This window comes from Athene cunicularia (genome assembly GCF_003259725.1).
Source record: "Athene cunicularia isolate RWA chromosome 4 unlocalized genomic scaffold, athCun1 chr4_part1, whole genome shotgun sequence".
Lineage (NCBI taxonomy): Eukaryota > Metazoa > Chordata > Aves > Strigiformes > Strigidae > Athene > Athene cunicularia.
The window spans coordinates 2,798,842-2,814,944 of NW_020799098.1; the positions used below are offsets into that span (position 1 = coordinate 2,798,842).

General features: G+C 47.6%; 1 protein-coding gene across 1 annotated transcript in view; it reads right to left on the bottom strand.

Annotated features, from left to right (window-relative positions):
* ADRA1D (adrenoceptor alpha 1D) overlaps positions 1 to 16,103 on the bottom strand; it is a 55,468-nt gene that overhangs the window by 4,969 nt on the left and 34,396 nt on the right. The gene's annotated exons all lie outside the window — the stretch shown is intronic.

The window sequence follows — 16,103 nt, forward strand, 5'->3', positions numbered from 1 at the left end:
CCATCTAGCATGCACCATGTTTTGAAGAGGAGCCACTCCAGAGGAGAAAGCTGTCGCACAGGACCCGACAACCCCAGGGCTAAATCTATTTACCTCACTGTGGTTCAGCCATCCTGCTATGAATTGATGCAGGACACTTGTACCCAAGAGATATCTGACACACCTGGCAGGGGGTGGGTAGGGGTGGTGTCGTTGGCTGCTTTCTGAGACCCTATAGCAGGGGCTGAGGGCATAATTTTGGGGAACAGGTTCAGTGGTCCCCCAGGACTCCCTGGTTTATCAGCACAAGGCAGCCAGGCCCTCTCCCATTCCAGATCAGACAGAGAAAATTGTTGCTCGACTGGTTTGCATGGACCAGTTCTTGGTACCTGACTCTTCCTACGTGTTGCACTGCACAGTTCAACACTGCAATGTAAAAGGATGGGTACAGCCCTGTCCCCTTCACTGATGGAAGAGCAACACCTCTTCCCCTCCTACACTCGTGGATTTTGGGTCATCAGTGTCACACACTCTCTGTTCAAATTTTGCAGTGATGCTAAGGGGGACTCTTAAAGTGGGGGGTCCGATAATATCCGATAATATCCACGATCCATAATAATATATAACTCCAAGATTGTACCTACTACCTGAAAACTTTTTTGTCCACCCCAACCCCTATTTCTGCTTTTGTGCTGGAGGTTCCCACTGTTTTCCTGGCGAAAAAGCTGGAGGGGGTTTTTTGCAGCCAGAAGATGTCAGTGTTGCTCCCACATGGCGCCATCACTTAGCATTCCCCACTCAGATCTGAAATAACTTTCTGACTCAAGTCTTAATTTCTTTTAATTTTAGCTCTGGATGACAAATTGTGCCGCCATGTGACTGAGCGTTAATTTGTATTTTAGTAAATAACATTAGCTCTGGATATCATTATTATTTTCCCTGTGCTTAAAACCCTGGTGTCAAAACAGTAAAACAAGTGCCAGAAGCCAGAAATTCGGGACTGACACTACATAAAAGCTCCCCAAGCTGTTTGCTGGAGAAAAACCATCATTCAGGAAACCCAGAGCACTGGTTCCCGCAAAGCTTTCGTATACCCATCCCTAAAAAAGTGGAGAAATTACACTTGGACTCAGTATTAGGTACGTGGACTAATCCTTCATGGGGACGTGGGAGAAGAAAGACAGATCCCAGCGTTTTCTGATGGTTAGGCAGGGAAAGCACAGATGCAGCCATGCAGCTTAAATATCTGCCGCAGGCCAGCCCAAGTCGTAGGGCTGGAGTACAAGCTGGCTCTCAGTGTGTGCTGAAGGAGGCATTGATTAAGGACAGTAAACAGAACTGATGTCTCTGTGCTGGAAAGACCTGAGGCCTTGTCATGGTTTAACCCCAGCTGGCAACCAAGCCCCACCCAGCCGCTTGCTCACTCTGCCCAGTGGGATGAGGGAGAGAATCAGAAGAGTAAAAGTGAGAAAACTGCGCATGCCAACAAAGCAAAAGAAGGAATTAATTCCCCACTTCCCATCGGCAGGCAGGGTTCAGCCATCTCCAGGAAAGGCAGGCTCCATCACACGTAACAGTGGCTTGGGAAGACAGACACCACCCCTCCAAATGTCCCCCTCTTCCTTCTTCTTCCCTTATCTTTATGTGCTGAGCATGATGTCATGTGGGCTGGGGTACCCCTTGGATCAGTTGGGGTCAGCTGTCCCAGCTGTGTCCCCTCCCAACTCCTTGGGCACCCCCAGCCCACTCACTGATGGGGTGAGCGGCAGAAAAGTCCTTGACCCTGTGTAAGCCCTGCTCAGCGATAATGAAACCATCCCTGTGTTATCCACACTGTTTTCAGCACAAATCCAAAACACAGCCCCAAAATGTTAATATTTTTCATACCTACTATGAAGAAAATTAACTCTGCCTGAGCCAAAACACCACAGGGCTTCATGGAGCTCATGGTATTTGCAGTTTAATGAGCAGCCACTGGTGTGGTAGCCCATGGCTTTGAACCATGGACACCAGAGTTAGTGGTCTGCAGAGACAATGGCCCCACCTTGTTTTTTTTTTTCATTAAAGGTTTTTGTTTTTTTTTTTTCCTTCTGGGACAGTGGTGAGCTTTATAGGTTGGTGCTAGGCTGCTTGAATCACAACATCCATTCCTAACCACGATAGAAACACCACCCCTGAATGTTTAGCTAGGAGCTTTTAAACACCTCAGTGGTGCTGAGGACAGTCCCCTTTGCACCACCAGTATCATCTTCTCCATTCTCCATCCGACCACAGCTTTGACCCTTCCTCCTTTCTCACCCTGCCCCCAGCCCACCACCCTGGACCTACAGGCACCATCCGATGCTTTGGGCAATGTGGACCAGCAGCGGGTTTCCAAGCTGTGGCATCAATTCCTTTCCTCAGTCTCAGGTTTATCAATATTGAGTGGGTCTGTTTTCCTGCCCCAACTGTCTTCCTCTCCATCCTTCAGGGAACCAGCCTCTACCCAGAGCCCTGTGCTGTCTGCAAAGGATCCCCGGCTCTCAGCCCTAAGACATTGCATTGTCCCAGCTTGGCCTTGCCATAGCTCAGTGTGAGCGTTTGGGTCTAAAACAGGTGAAGGAGCTCAATAATCATGTAATCCTACTCATAGCCTTGTTGGGGAGAGGTTCCATACCTCAGTTTCCCCACTGGAGAATGGAGCTAATTATCATAATCTCTTTCACAGTGCTGTTGTGAACCCTGTTCGCAGTGCGCGCCGGGTTCTCAGAGGAGCTGCAACTTTATGTAGCATTTTTTAACTTTAACAGAGAGGAAAAGAAAACAAAAAGCTATGGTAACAAAGCAAATAAAAGAAGGGTCTCCTTAGAAATGAGACTAGTAATTACTGCTTGAGCCAGGCTACTTAAGAGATTGGTGCTTGCTTAAACAGCCTGTTTGTTGTTGAAATAATAATTTATATCTGGTGTTTAGCAGTTCATTGCACAATGCAGTTTCTGTACTACATGGTTTGTCTTTTGCATCCAGATAAAATAGACAAGTTGAAAAGAAAAAAAAAAAAACCAAAAAAACCCCCAAGCCCCAAATTCCCTGAATCTCAACTTTGGCTGTTTTTCCCCCGCTAGAACCTTGTGTACATCTGAAGACAAGGGGCTCATTACCATCCTCATTACCATGCAAATAAGCGTGCCCCTTGGAAGAGACGTGTACAGTTTCCTCATTTGATCACTCTGGGATGAACAGAACTGGGCAGGGAGTCCCCAGAACAGGTCTTTGGCTGGGAACTTTGTACATGCTGGAGCATCAGATTCTCTTGATAAGCACTGGGAGGCCGCACGTAAGGAAGAGTTGCAGGGTCTTATTTAGGGAATGAGCAAAGAAAGGAAGCAATTAGCTGTTGCTTTCAGACACAAAATTATGCAACAACATTTTGAGAGAGGGGAGGTTTTTGGACGGGGCTTTGTCACAGTTACTGTGTAGGAGCATTGATGTTGTTAAGATGTGGGGAAGACCGGATGAGTAATGGACACTTGAAGAGCTCAGGAAACACAGGCGGATGTATCCGAGGTCCAGAAATAGAAAATGGGAGTAAAACATCTGGTATAACAAGACAAAGTGATGAACCAGCACTTTAACCTGATATCTCAGTGCAAGAGAACTTTCTGATGATCTGGCCCCAAGAGCATCAAAGCCAAACAGGGCCACATCAAAGAATATAAAGGCCAAATGTAGGACCTGTGTCACGATACGAGTTTGTGAAACCTGGTCTTGTTTCAAAGAGGAGCTCTTCCTACTCCCTCAAATCATCTCCCTGGACACCTTCTGGGCATTGAGCTTAACACTTCATGGCAAAGCTTGGTATATTTTCCAAAGGGGGAGGGGGAGGTGCTGACACCCACCTTGAGGACATCCACCCGTGGGGTGTTCTCGGTGTGGTGAGCAGTGCAGTGTGTGTGCTGGGACGCAGCAAACCATGCTGTGCTGGAGCATCTGGGACCCCAGAGCCCTCAAAGGGAGAGGACAATGGAGACGTGACTTGCTCTGCCTGAATGGGACTGCTGCGTTCGGGGGTAGTGCTCCCCGCAGGGAGGTCTCCATCCAACCTAACCAAATCCACATGTGAGACTCAGGGACAGCCTGGAGAGCACGGACAGACCTCTGAGGTGCTCCTTCTCCATCCTGACTGCATACCCAGTGATGTTCTCTCCTGGGGGATGAAGGATCCTGGTTGTGTCTCAATGTAGGATGTTCCCAGGTAGGATGGGATGGAGCTGCTTTGTTGAGAGGGCTCTATGTTGGCTTATAGAGAGCCCACTGAGGACCAGATCTTCTCCTAATAAGGCACAAATTTTATAATTAATACTGCTGTGAGACTTGAAAGTCCATTTGGGGCCTTTATACATTTTGTCATTTTATAAAAGGTCATTCTACATCTTGTAGTCTGAATCCTAGTGACAGAGCTGGGTCTGAGCAAGGACTGCAGGTCCTGCTGTAACCCTAGCTAATTATCTTCAGGATCATTAAAAAATTAAGGAAGCTGCAGGTGAGCTCAGGGACAACCTGCCCCCACAGTGAAAAGTGACCAAAGTCACAGTCTAAACATGATCTGAAGATTGGATATCATGGTTTTGGTGCTGCAAAAGTTGGGCCAATAAAGTATGTGATCTGAAGTGAAAGCAAGGAAGTAATTTATGTGGTGTTCTTACAACATGTGTGTGTTCAGGATGTGCATATGTGTGTCTATACTCTGGGTGTGCCTACACAATTTTTCCTAGATAATGTTACCCTGCTCACATCAGGAAAAAACCCAGCTAGCTAGAAATCTCTGAGGCCGTGGACGTGTGTTGGGTGGCTAGCGGATGCAATCTCCCCTCTACATACCCAAACACGTACCCCATTATTTTTCATTTGTTTGAGTGAGCACAATCTTACAATCTTTCCTTGTCTGCACTTCTCCACCCTGCCCTCCCCATGACTCACTTGAAGGTGATATCACTGGATTGTTTGGAGAGTTGCTGGTCCCAGTGTTTAGCGCTCAAAAAAATTAAAGCAAAACAAGAAAAGAGACAAATGCACAAATGAAAATGGACCCAGTCCAATCTAAATTCTGGCCCTGGCTTCCAGTACGCAGGCAGAATCTGTGAGCAGGCTTGCTCTCTGCCGCAGTTGGCAGAGGCATCTTTGTTTTAAAAGGTCCCCATTTTACAGCATGTCCTGAATAGTCCATGGTGTAAAAGTGCTGCAGACATGATGGCACATGGGTAAAACAAAGCGCCCGAGTCATGCCCCAGTGCTGTCCCACCATGAATGGGAAATGTCAGCACCATCGGGTTTATTCCCACTGACAAGGGGCCTCGCTGTTGCTTGCTGTGGGCTTTGTATGGGGAAGGATCCTGGACAAGAACAGCTTATGGAGAGTTGTAACTTGTAGGAACAGAGAAGCTAAAGAGGGAGCTGTTATTTACTGCCTTTTCCACTACAAGACTCATCACAGGAGATGGAGGTTAGTGGGTGGTAGGTTAAAAGCAAAGAAGAGGAGACAGTTCATCTCACAGCATGTTGGATGCTGCGGATGTCCCTGCAGCAGGAGGCTCAGCATGATAAAAAAGGATTGGCCAAAGTCGTGGAAAACTAAAAATCTACCAAGAGGCAAACCACTTTGTTCCTGAGTTAGGAAGGTCCAGAAAACCATATATAGGTTTAGGCCTGTAGTGGGGACAGTTGTCTCATCAACTGAGCTTCTCCTGAGTGTGACCTCAAAGGTCAGGAGGGGCCTGAGGGCTCAGGATGTATCAGAGCAGCAAGTCAAGAGGATTGCAGCTCCTATAGGAAAAACCCTCCTGCAGGAGGTACTGTAGCTGCCGAAGTTCACTGTGGGCTCTCCTGGACAGAGAGTCAGCTTCTTCCTTCTTTTTTTTCTGTCTCTCACAAAGTAGATTAATTAAATCTGGTTCAAAGTAATAATGAGCTGCCACTTTATGCTCATTACCCAGCTTGTACCCCTCCTTGCCAGGTCCTTGCTGGGCCCCAGTGATTGACAACCTCTCTGAAGAGGCTGCCAAGCTGTGGAATGGGCTAGATATCAGCAAGGATTTCCCCCAGGAGACTGGGAGTCTCAGCTTCTGGCCAGTCTTTCCTGACCTTCTCCTTCATCCACTATTCATCACCTCTGCTGGGCATCTGTAGGCGTACCAGGGTCCCTAGAGGGTTAACACCTCCTTGCAGCTGGTGGCTTGTCTTGGAGTGATGGGGGAGTTCACTGCCCTCCTCGGAGGGATCCAAGAGCTGCTTGGCGTAGGGAGGAGGACAGCATGTTCGCAGTGACTCCAGCATTTTCCCTGGAGGACGATGGCGTTGGGATATCGGGTGGAATTCCTCAGGCCTGTGAGCCTTCCAGCCAACCCCATAAAAAATGTCACAGATAAGCGACAGCTTCCGTCACGCCAATGAGCTGCCTTTGTGCCTCTCTGTGCACAGACTTGACTTTTTGCTCCAATTTCTGTACTGTGATCTGGCCAAGAAGAAAAGCAGGGAGAAGTCACCCCTCCCCTGCTCATTGCTGACCTCCTTGGCAGTGTTGCTTTGTCCCGCATTGATGGTTGGGGTGGCCCTCCTGGGGGCCCCTGGCCATGCCAAAGCCTGTGGTGGGGTGTGCATATCTGGTGTGCGGGGGTCCCCATGGGGAGGGAGGGCAGCCTGTGGTGTGGTGGGTCTCGGGGAAGCTTGGCTTAGGCTGAGGGTGGTTGTAAAGGCAGGAGAGGCCAGCCTGGGTGGGGTTAAGGTCTCCAGAAAACACTGTCATTCTCAAGCAGGACCTCAAAATTGAGGACTGAGTGCAGTTTGCCTGTCAGCACAAGAAGGATAAAACAGCAGAGCCTTGCTCTGATAATTTACTGGCCTAATTCATAGTGCCCCAAACTGTCCCCTAACTTCTAGGCAATATGGTCACAGTGGTGTCTCCAAAGCTTTCCTCTAAGTTGCAGCACATAAGTAGGACTTTGGCTGAACCTGCCCCTCATTCCCCTCAGAGCTCACATTGGAGCTTTTCTCAGAACAATCCCATCAATCTGGATCACTAATGAGAGTCATTGCCATGAGGATGTTTCTGAGGCATCAAATTTCCTGAAAATTGTGGGTATCTTCTGTGAGTCACCTAATTGGATTTAGGTATCCGAGCAGGTCCCTGAGTTCCTCTTACAGCCAGTGGTTTTGTCAGTAGACTCTGTGGAGAAGAGGCAATGATACATCTCATCCTAAAGCATGAGCCTGTACCAGGCATGTGGATCACACAAGGTCTCAGACACGGACCCAGACTCCATGGGCAACTACATCAACTACATCATGGGCATCCAAGGTTAGTCCTGATGGATTTCACCCTTAACGTCATTGGCATCTGGTGGTCTCCTCTTTCAGGAGCAGTTGCCCAAGCTTCCCATGCACCAGTTTCTCTCCTGTGCAGGATAGGACTTTCATCACTGGAAAAATTTCACCGGTGAGCCTCCCGTGACGTGAAGGGTGACACAGTGAAAGGCTGCACAGGTACATCTACTCTGTTACCTAACAGAAAGCTAATAAGTCATTTCAAGTCTTGCATTGCGTACAGTGCTAATTTGCTTGGTATGCTCCAGCTAGACCTCTCCAGATAAATTTGCTCCAGGGAACAGTTCACTCCAGAGACCATTCCCAAAAGGCCATAAGGACTTGACTATGCCGTCCTCCAACATTGTCCCACCAGGCTCCGCACCCTTAATTCCCTCCTTATGCCCTCATGCCACATCACAGGGCATGCGAAGCAAAGCAGCTGTTCAGAATGAAGATCCACTCTGGTGGGCTGCCACACAATTCCCCCTGCTCTTCCAGAGAGTCACAACTCAACAACAGAGCGATTATGTTGTAGGACTGCTGGGGCCCTGCATGGGGCCCAGGAGGTGCTATAAGGTACTTAGTCTGCTCTAGTCTTCTCTACAGTGCTTGCTCTGGGGGCTTGTGACTATAAACTGTTGGGTTTTTTTTTTTTCTTTTTTTTTTTTTTTTTTTTCTTTTTGCAGTATAGCTGACTCCTAGTATTTGGCTTGGTTCCTGAACAAATGTACCTAAACTTGTGAATTTACAACGTGCTTATGTTATACTATTATAGACAGGTGAGGGGCCCCGAAGAAGTTTCAGTATGCTGGGTTTCTTGGGAGGGCACAGACCCTTCCTCTGGGGACACACAGCTGAAAGCAGCAGCAGCAAATCCCCAGAAGGTCATTACATTCATTGCATTCTCCTTCCACGGACCTGCGTGTCCCATGCTAGCACCATGCACAAAGCTCTGTTGCCCTGAACTGAATAAATGGCATTCCATCTTTCATTAGGGGTCTATAAACAAGAAAGTCGTGCTCAAGATAATAAAGGAATAATTAAGGGATTGTGGCCTGACACTGCAGAAGGGTTGATGTACAGATATATAGAGCCCTGGGTCTGTAGAAGGGCCAAGAAGGGATTCCCTTCAAATCTGTAGCCCTGTGGCATGATGACAAAACCATTCTTTTGAAGTATATATGTCAGCAGGATGAGGATTGAGAGGAGTGTTGTGAACAGGGGTTGAAAGGGCACAGCAGTTTGCACAGAAGGGCACGTGAGAAGGGCCCTGCACCTGCCTGTAGGCTCACAGCCCAGGGGAGTGCTCTACATCTCTACCAGGATCATGGGCAGAGTTAAAACCAGTGTTGCTACAGAAAAAGCCTCTGAGATATCTGATGCTTCCAACCAGATGGAACTGGTAAGGAAGGAGACTTGGGTACAGATGGTAGGTGGCAATGAGTGCCTAGACCCTTCTCCTGGAGAAAAGGTAAGTACCTGCAAAAGATGTGCGTAGGTTGATGATCTGTCCTGTCAGGTGGCCAAGGTGCAGGAAACAGCTAAAAAGCTGGGCAGTATTAGAGGGGCCAAGACAGAGATAGAGAAGTGGTTTCAGAACCACGGTCCTGTGGTGGGCACCACAGAGAATGAGGCACCGTGAACCCTCGTGACCCACAAAAGCAGGACTCTGCTTCAGTGCCCACCCTCCGGCATTTCAACCAAAACCAGGTGTGAAGCTTTAACAACTGTAGACACCTGCAAGAAAGGTCTGCAAGGAGAAACTGTACCAAGAGCACGCAGAGGATACCGCAGAAAGAAATGACAAGTACTTGTAGTGGGGTGACTCTCTGTTAAGGGGCACTGAGGCTCCCATCTCCCAGACCGACAAGGAATCACAAAGGTATGCTGCATTCTGGCAGCTAAGGTCCGAGATGTCGCCGAGAGGGTGCCAGAACTTGTCAAGACACAGATTACTATTCATTGCTACTCTTTCATGTGGGCACGAATGACACCGCAAGCCAGAACCTGGGCAGGATCAAGGAAGACTACAAAGCCCTGGGGATGCAAGAGAAAAGTATTGGTGCTCAAGTTAATTTTTTTCCATTTTACCAGCTGGAGGAAAGGGTTCAGCCAGAAATATATGTATAATGCAAATCAACTTCTTGCTTTGTGTCTGGTGCCATAGTGAGGATTTTGTATTTTATGACAATGGAGATCCTTCGATGACTATAGCCTGTTAGGGAGGGGTGGATCCACCTGTCCAGAAGAGGCAGGGGCATCTTTGGCTGCAGGCTGTACAGCCAGGTGAGGTAGGCTTTAAACTGAAGGACCTGGTGGACGGAGTCCAAAGTGGCAACACTCACGCCATTGCAACCTACTGGGGAGCAAGCTGGGACAACCAGAGCAGCGACAAATGTTCTTTGGCTGCCTCCCAAGATGAGAACCAGAAGCCCAGGCACCGCAAGTGTATGTATACCAGTGCGTGCAACCTGGGGAATAAACAGGAGGAACTGGAGCTCCACACCCACTCAGAAAGTGATGATATCATGGGAACGAGAACGACTGAAACATGGTGGGACAATTCCCATCACTGGAGGATTGCAATGGACAGCTACAGGCTGTTTCATAAAGACAGTCAGGGAAGAAGAGGAGGAGGAGCTGCGCTGTATGCTAAGGAGAAACTTTAATGTGTGGAAGTCAAATTACAGTGATTGTGGAAGCCCTGGGTCAAGAAAAGAGGGGTTGTATCCAAGGGGGATCTTAGCAGTAGACATCTGTGATTAACCTCCAAACCAAGATGATGAGACCAATGAAGCAATATTGCGGTCACTTAAGCAAGCTTCATGTCAACAGAACCTGGTTCTTATGGGTGACTCCAACTACCCCGACATTTGTTGGAAGAACAATACGGGATGCGTAGGGGACTGCTTCCTCCTACAAATGTTAGATGTGCCACCCAGGAATGAGGCACTGCTGGGCTTGCTCCTCACAAACCAAGAAAACCTGCTCTGTAATACCTGGGTAGTGATAGCCTTGGCTGCAGTGATCACAGTAGTGTGGAGTTTGGGATTCTGCTGAGCACGCTGAAGGTTAGTACTAAGATAAAGGGTTTAGGTTTTAGAAGAGAAAACTTCAGCTTGCTCAGAGCTCAGCTGGGAGGGATCCTGTGGGAAGCTTCCATGGAGGATAAAAGAGCCAGTGAGTGCTGGAATTTTTTTAAGAACCCTCTCCTGGAAGCACAAAACCATTCCATCCCCTTTAAAGGTAAGGAGAACCCTTGACTTAACTGCGAGTTTTTGATTCTGCTCAAAACCAAGAGAGAAGTATACCAGAAATGGAAAAGTGGATAAATACACATTGAGAACTACACGGGCATTGTCAGGGTGTGCAGAGATGCAGTTAGACAAGGAAAAGCTCAACTTGAATTAAAATTGGTCAGAGATGTGAAAAACTGAAAGGGAGGGATCTTCAGGTACATAAACAACAAGCAGAAACAGAAGGAAATATTGACCCACTGTTAAAATATGATGTCATTACAAGGCCACTCTTCATATTCTTTGAGAAGTCATGGAGATCAGGAGACATCCAAGAAGGTTAGAAGGTGGCTAATATTACCCCATCCACAAGAAAGGCTTAAAGGAGGATACGGGAAATTACAGGTCCGTCAGTCTCACTTCAGTCCCTGGGAACGTTATGGAACAGATCCTCCTAGGGGCTGCCACAAGTCAAATGAAGCACACGATTGGGAAAAAACCAGCATGGATTCATCAAGGGCAAATGGTGCTTGACAAACCGGATCACCTTCTATGACAAAGTAATCTGCTCGGTTGATGTGGGGCAAGCAGTGCACTCTGGATTTCTCCAAGGCATTCAGTACGGTTCCTCACACCCTCCCTCTAGAGCTACTGGTGTGTTACGGTCTAGAGAAGTGGTCTGTGCGGTGGGTGGGGAACTGGCTGACCAGCTGCACCCAGGGGGTGGTGGTAAAAAGCTCATTTTCAAACTGGAAACCTGGGCCCAACACTGTTTAAAATCTCCATACGTGATCTGGCTGATGGGATCAAGTGTACCCTGATGAAGTTTGTTGATGATACCAAACTGAATGGGGAAGTGGACACTTTGGAAGGGAGAGACGCTCTGCAGGAAGATCTGGATAGGCTGGACCAGTGGGGTAACAAGAACATTGTGAAGTTCAACAAGGACAAATGTGTATCTTGCACCTGGGAAAGCAAAATCCTGGAGTGCAGCACGGGATGGGATCTACCAGACTGGGAAGAAGCTCTGTGGGAAGGGACCTGGGGTCCTGGGGGACAACAAACTCAATGTACGTGACCAGTGTGCTGCTGCAGCAAAGGAAGCCAAGGGGGTGCTGGGCTGCATCAACAAGGACATCCCCAGCAGAGAGAAAGAAGTCATTATCCCCTTCCCCTCAGGGCTTGCCAGGCCACACCTGGAATACTGCGCTCAGTTTTGGTCCCTGCTATACAAATAGATGTGGCCAGGCTGGAGAGGGCCCAGAGAAGGGCCGCAAAGGTGATCAAGGGCCTGGGCAGGCACGTGAGGAGAGGCTGAGAGAGCTGGGGTTGTCCAGCCTTGAGAAGAGAAGGCTTAGGGGAGACCTTATCTCCATGTTCCAGTATTTAAAGGGTGGATACAGAGAAGATGGACAGTCCCTTTCTACAGGGAGTCACATGGAAAAGACGAGGGGTGATGGGTACAAGTTACTCCTGGGGACATCCTGATTGGACATGAGGAAAATTTCTCACAATGAGAACAATCATCCACTGGAATAAACTCCCCAGGGAAGTGTTGGATTCCCAACATGGGACATTTTTAAGATTCAGCTGGACAGGGGGCTGGGCCATCTTGTCTAGAGCGTGGTTTTGCCAAGAAAGGTTGGACCAGATGGTCCCTGAGGTCCCTTCCAGTCTAGCATTCTATGGTTCTATGATTCTATGATTCTGTGAGTCTTTCCCTGCTTCTTGTTAGGAGCTTTGTGGACCCTTCTCAGGCAGGACTAGACAGAGGATAAGGAGAGAGATTTTGAAACCACACCTGACCTGGATACGGCAAACCAAGCTCTCTCTGTACAAAGCTTTTAAAATCATTAAGGCGATGTTTTCACAAGGGAATGAAGAGTAGGACCAAATACGTCCTTTGCATGTTGTGTAAGGCAGTGTTGGCCCATGAGCTTTCTCATGCCTGTGATGAGGCTAGGGCTTGGGCTCTGTCTGGGGACTGCTGCTGACCTTTAATCTTGGGCCATATGATGAACACATGATGAGTGCTTTGCTTGCTCTTTGGTGAAGAGTATGTCTGGTTCAGACTTGAAAAGGGACTGTATTGAGGGCCTGGTAGCCCCAAGCTTGGTGTTAGACATTATCCTCTTCATGTCCTCAAACCAAGCTGTCCATTAACACACCTCAAAGCTGCCCTCCCCGGGAGCACCCTTTTTAGCTGCTTGGTTCATACTCCAAGAAGGGCTGGGCAACAGCTTCAGGGTCACAGGACAATGCTGAACACAGCAGGACTAGTAGGAAGATGGACTTTGAAAATGACAAAATTAAAAAGAAGACAAAGATGTAGGCTTTTTTTCATCTTGTTTCTACTACAGACTTCCTTAAAGGTAATATTTTTGCAGTGTTTCTTATGCTTGGGAAAGATATATGTGTATCCAACTGCCTATTCCTTAATGATTCACAGATAATAGCCTGACTCCAGCCCCAAAGGGGACTTTAAAACAAATCTTAAAATCATGAGACTCAACAAAAGGACATAAATAAAATTAGGGAAAAAAAAAAAAGTCCAGAAGATTGGCCAATCTGGAAAATCCAAAGGGAGATATCAGGAAGGTTCTTATTTGCCAGATGCAAATGAAGAAAAAAAAAAGTCTCCTGAGAGAAGGAAAAAGTCATAGTAAGTGAGTTGCGTGTCGAGAGTTCTTGCTGTCTGAGCAGGAAGAAGACTGGAATCCATGTGCTGATGTTAGAATGAGCACGGCAGAGACCACAGTGAGATTCTTGCCGGGATGGTTCAGCAGAGGAAATACACTTGGGGCAGTCTTTGAAAAGAAAATTTCCATCTGGCTCAGGATGTGAATGAACACAGTGGCCTTGTGGGGTTGCTAGGTTCCCTCCGGGGCAATGCAAAAATCAGCGTGTCATTCAGAGGGGAGCACTCCCGTGGCTCTCCTTTCTGCAAATGCGAGAGCGTCCTGAGCGTGAAGGTCTGGCTGCTTCTGAGCCTGGGAGTGTCTTCTCTGCGTGATGGCACCTCAGGCACACTTCTGGGTAACGCAGCCAGTGTGGCCAGCCCGTGGGGAAGGGAAGCATTCATGGACAAGCTGACGAGCTGCCAACTTGCAACAGGAGTAAGCCATAGGTAGAATGTCTCATGAGCAAAAATCCAACTGGTTGCAAATATTAATGAGCAAAAGATCCTGCTTATTGAAGTCCTGTGTGAGCTTACTAGTGACTCAAAGAGCTTGATGGTAAGTTCTTGGCCCTGGAAAACTTTGTCCTTAACTGCTGGCTTGCATAACGCTCTCTTTTGGTGGACCACAACTCTTTGCAGGAGGAGGCTATGCCCTTAGCTTCCTGATGCCTGCATTGCTGTCTCACTGGTGTGACTTGATTGGTTAAACAAGGCTAGAGCCATTTTATACCCCAGTGTATACTGGTCTACTGTTAATGTTTCAAAAGTGTGTGGGTCCTCTGTAAATTGTCTCTTATCAGGCAGACCTGTGCAGGGCCTCGGAGCCGATGGGGTCGTTCAGATGGCACTAGAGACTGGTGTTTAGGCTACTGAATTGAGCCCTGGATGCCTGGCTTTTAATCTAGCACAAATCCAGCTCAGCAAAATAAATCTTATATGACTGGTGACAAGAACAAGAGCTTCATGGTCATCAGCATTATTATCAGCATTATTATTTAGAGAGATTAAAATATTGTATATAGAGGACAGAGAATTAAGTACATACAGAACTAAGACTAAACCCCAATAACCAAGGAAGAGAGGTGACAAAAAGGACTCTGGAGGATCAGTTGAAGATTCACCACAACAATCAACTTGAGAAAACCCTAGGTATGATGAGAGAAGCAGTGACAAACTTCCCAGCAAGGTAGGTACGTTAGTACAAACACTGTTGTGACCGAGCCCTGTGATAACTCTTCTGACACAAATATTTCATGGAATGTCATCAAAGCTTTTCTTTCAAGGAGATATAAAAAATGTTTCTTCAGCCCTTGCCACAAAGAGCTCTCTGTTTCTGTATCAATAAATAGTGAATGGATATAACAACAGGCTTTAGAACAGCGGTTCTCCAAGTTTTCTAAACCAAAACCTGTTAATCCTCATAATTTTTTTTTTTTTTGCGGGCTGTCTGGCTCCTTCATACTCTGGTTGTCCATGAACTTTTTACCAAGCCTTCATGGACCATCAAGATCTGGAGAGCACAGTTTGGGAACTACTGTTCTAGACTACCGGTTCTTGCACTTCTTGGCAGACACATTGACACTTTGTGGTGATCACTCCAACTGGCTGCTTCTGTGCAACTCCTTTTAACAGCCTCCTTAAACCTCCCTTTGCAAGTAACTGCTGTTCCTCTGTGGCTACTGCAAACAGAAGTTGGCTTCAACTCACCTCCAAGATAAAATGTCCTTTTCTAACAATCTGTCTCCTCTACTCTGGTCAGAAATATTGAGAATGTGTATTTTTTTTCCAACTAAAAACCAAGCTTGGGAAATCCTGTAGAAAAGGAGTGGAAGGGAATGATTCTCAAGCAAGTCATCCAAATCTTGGAAAAACCACTGTGTTTGCTGGGTCGGACCCAAGACTACTCTTTGTTTTTCCAACTCAGAAGTTCTTTTCTCTGCACTTGGTTTTCTAAGAATGTGAACTTACCCGCCCTGTCCTGTTTACAAGCTCGTAAATATGTAGATCAGATTTGGCTGCGGGGTAGGCCTTAGAAGGGCTGAATCCTGCTGGGAACACATGGCATTTTATGTACAGTGAGGCCAGATCCGAGCTGCACAAAGGAAAAAGGCAATTTTTCATTGGGTCCAACCCAGAAACAAATTATCCCCTAAAGCGAAACGCGTGAGTCCTGACTTTAATTTACAGTGTGGGGCGAGCAGAGCTCACCTTGGATGGGTGAGTATCGCCAGGACCCAAACAGAGATAAAGCCATTGATCAAGAAAGACGCTACAGTGGAAGGTTTACTTAAGCTGATTGTTGGCAACACTGGTGGCCCCGAGTCTGGACAACTTGCTAGTGGCGGGACGCCAACATTTGAAAAACACCCTATTGAGGGGAGGTGTGGGAGCTTCCTCAGTGCGTTTCCACCGCGCCGGTCCCAAGGACATTCTGTTTATATCAGAATTGGGCAGACAGCACGTCACCGGCCACGGAGCCTGGCACTGCACCACTAGCAGCCTGTGCCCCCTCCCAGCATTGCCGGCTGCGAAGGATTCTGAACAGCATCCTCCAGAGAGCTGCACCGCCAGACCCGGGCGCTGTGACGTTGTGGAGGAAAGGGTGGGGAAGAAAGGTTGGGGGAGGTTGATATTTTCAGCTCTAATGAAAAATCGGGACCTGCTTTGCAGGCTCAGGAGGGGTTATTCAAGACCAGCCAGCCAACTTCTTGTTTCTTTTCAAGCTTGGAGGGGAAAATCCTCCAACGCTTGCCCTGTTTCCGCACCCGGAACCAAGGCACAGCCCTTCTGGCTTTAACTTGCATGGAAAAATCTGCAGAGTTTCTCATTGCTCACCTTCTCTTTCTTTCTCTCTCTCTTTTTTTTTT